The sequence below is a fragment of the Triticum urartu genome, chromosome 1A (genome assembly GCF_056163025.1).
Source record: "Triticum urartu cultivar PI428250 chromosome 1A, HENAU_Tu73, whole genome shotgun sequence".
NCBI classification, from domain to species: domain Eukaryota; kingdom Viridiplantae; phylum Streptophyta; class Magnoliopsida; order Poales; family Poaceae; genus Triticum; species Triticum urartu.
Window position 1 is genome coordinate 441,960,628 of NC_141873.1, and position 3,415 is coordinate 441,964,042.

The 3,415-nt window shown below is 42.7% G+C and overlaps 1 long non-coding RNA gene across 1 annotated transcript; it reads right to left on the bottom strand.

Annotated features, from left to right (window-relative positions):
* On the bottom strand, positions 1-2,546 carry LOC125516888 (uncharacterized). The gene is made up of 2 exons (XR_007287406.2): positions 595-2,546; positions 1-509 (listed from the first exon to the last, which is right to left on the bottom strand). It is a non-coding gene; the product is annotated as an uncharacterized LOC125516888 (long non-coding RNA).
* Between the last annotated feature and the right edge of the window lie 869 nt (positions 2,547-3,415).

Genomic DNA, 3,415 nt, shown 5'->3' on the forward strand with positions numbered 1-3,415 from the left:
TTATATGAGAAATGATAACCTCAAGCTTGTGCAACCAAGAAGGAAAGAACATTACACCAGAAGGCAACACAAGGAAATGGTAATCTAGCCAACATCTCGCCAGCATAAGATTAGACATATAGAGCAAGCAGTTTTAACACCTTTCATCAACATCACATCCAGATACATGTATTTTGCAATCCCCAACAACAATACTTCCATCACTTGAGCTTGTACCTTCGAAACGTGCCTTCCTAGCTTGGATCTTTTGTTTCTTCCATGAGTTGTGCTTGTCACTTGGGAACGTGTCTACCCAATATGGTTCTTTTGATGGAACTCATGGAAGTATGGATGCATTCGATACATTAAGATAGTAAAATTATATACCATCTAGCAAAATCATCTGAAACAACATGCATAGTAAATAAATAAACCTCGCTAGTTAAGTAGTTAAGCCCTCCTGCCTTGCACCTTATAAGTGGCATCCTTCATGCCAAGCCTTCCTCCATGCTTGAAGATGAATATATAATCTTCAAAACCACATGAGCAATCGGTTTAGATATCACAAGAGGGGGAGCATGGCATAATTACCTATGGAATTTTGAGTCTTCCCACCTTACAAATTTCTTCAATGCCTTTACTTTTGCAAGGTGAGCAAACCTCCCATTGTCCCAGCAAGGTGAGCAAACTTCATTTTCGTTTGAGAGTTATTCCCAGGGTCCAAAATAATTTACCAAAATAATTAGAGATAAAATTGGGGCCGTGCGCAGCTGCCACCATGTGTACAGAGTTATTCTCGTTCTGACTAACATCATTTTCAAAGATGATATTCCAGTCTTTACCCAAGTTAGAGCCAAGACAAGAATCAAGAATGTGACTGTGGATGACTTAAAGAGGCATATAATCATCCTTGGTGTGCATGCCAACTTCAAATATGGTTTTGGCACAAGATATCAAAAAGATATTTGTTCCTATAATAACTTCAGGAGATGAAGAGAGTGACTAAAAATGAGTAATGAATACATAGAATAAAAAGAGAAATGCTGGTTAGTTAACCTGGTTAGACAATTGATTCTTAACATTTTCAGGATGTGATTTCTCCTTGGAATCCGATGCACAAGACACTTAGACATCCATTCTTGTGAAAGAAATGAAATGTCTTTCAGTCTTTCTCTGTTAAGCTAAACAAAAAGCGCTTTATTTTCTTTCTTCTCCAATTTTTCAATAAACTTCACAGACGTACAATACAATGTATAGAATTACATGTACTATGAATATAATACGATTCAACATTTTGATATTTTTGGAGTGTATCTACAGTCTGTGTCGGCTCATTGTATCATGTTAGAGCTAAGCCATGTCTTGTTGATCTGAAGCCATGACACCTAACTCCAGCCTAGTCATGTTGCATAAGGGAGAGACGAGTTGTACCTGTAGTGGAGGAACGACCGGAGTGGACATAGTGTAAAAGGGTGACGCTGTCTTGGACAGTAGCACACACAGGGATGCTGGTTCTTGCAGATCGCCGCTGGACGTGATGTCTAGTCGTGGTAGTCACTGCTACTTTCCTTGACTTCAACCGAGATTGTCGGACTCCACTACGCAACTCTGGCATCCTTTCTCCCCATACACTTCCTAACACATACTTACATGCCAAACAAAATCCACAACATCATTGGTTAGTACAAACATAAATTGCTGCACATTGTATCTGTACCAGCACATTTTTATACTATGAATCTCACATGAAATCCCACAATCTACCAGCGAGCAATCAAACATAAATTGCTGCTTAAAACATGAAAACCCCAGATTCAGGATAAAAAAATATTTAAAATCCTGCAGAAAAGTGGTTTTCCTTTCTACTTTTCCATAGCCATCAAGAATGTTTTGCACAAGGTCAGAGCCGTGTGTCCTCTCCAGCTGCAAATCTGACAACAGGAACTACGACTTGAGAGTTGAGATTCAGCAACCGATGTCCCCGAACAGTCCTTATACCTAAATCATATCCAAATCTCCTTAGACAAATTTCCCTCAGCAAAACCGATCAAAACCTGGGAGGCTGGGACTAACACCCACATACGCCTCGCCGCATCATCGGGACGCGATGGATTGCCCCTGAAAATCGTAGCCCAAACAAGCTGCCGTCATAGGAACACACACATCAACCCAAATTTGCGCCAAAGAACGGGGACATCCGCAGGCGCCGGAACGACCGCCTTGCGAGATTCGAGGGGACGGATGAAGGCGCTCAAAGGGACTGCGATCCAGACGGAAGGGAAGTCGCAGCGGCATCGGCATCGGCATCTCACCTAGGGGACGCATGGGTCACCCGAGGAAACGAATTTGGAAGGAAAAGGTGCGGCGATGTGAAGATGGCGACGCACGGCGGCGGCGCAGCAGCACACCGTGGGCTCAATCCCACCGCGCGAAGAGGACTGGGGATGACGGACGGGAGGTGACTATGGCATGGGAGGCGGCGGCTACGGTGATGGGGTCGACTGACAAGGGTTCCCGATCGAGAGAGAGAGAGAGACGTCATGTTTATTTGTTCACTGAGATGGGCTTCTTTCTGGTGAGGCCGAATCAGCCGGATGGCCCAATCAACCAGCGCACTTCAATTTGGCTACGGGAGTAGCGTCCCCATAGGACAGCCGGCCCACTTGTTGCGAGACGTGCGAGACAGCAGAGATCAGACGGCCAGAAATTGCTAAATCATAAAAATGAATGGTCCAGATGTTGATAGCCTGAGAGGGCAGGGATTAGGCTCAGTTATACTGTCCTTAATATGGTCCAACAATAGTACTCCACTATTTCATGAGGTAAGACACGTGAGAGCCACAACAGTGTGCCCAAACAACCGTGGAGCAACTTTGTTAATATATACTCCCTCTATAAAAAAATATAAAAGCGTTTAGATCATTTCTGTAAACAAATATAAAACACTTTTATATTTCTTTACAGAAGGAGTACAACAAATTTGGATGAACCAGCTCCATCAGTTCCAACAAAACTGAGGTGGTACGCACAGAAAAATGAACAATTGAAAACCGAAGCAAGCATCATTTGGCACATGAGTAGAACAACAAACATTAAAGGATTTAATTCCAGGTCAATATTTTTGAACGTGCCACCTACGGAAAGAGCCCTCACGGGGCAACATAAACATATTTCAGGAAAAGTAATTGTATCACATATAGAAGAAGAGTAACTCATTGTTATATGATTGGATAAGGGCTGTAGTGCCATGTAAAAGAAAAGCTTCAAATTCCAAGGTTGTTACTAACCACATTGGGTTGCACACGAAACCAACCTAGGGTTGCATATGAAACCAACATGCCGTCTCGTACTAACATAGTGCTTGATTGCTTGTTTGCTCTCCTGTAAGTTATAAAACGGTAATAAATTTTCTTTTGGGGGTGGGGGTATAAATTGT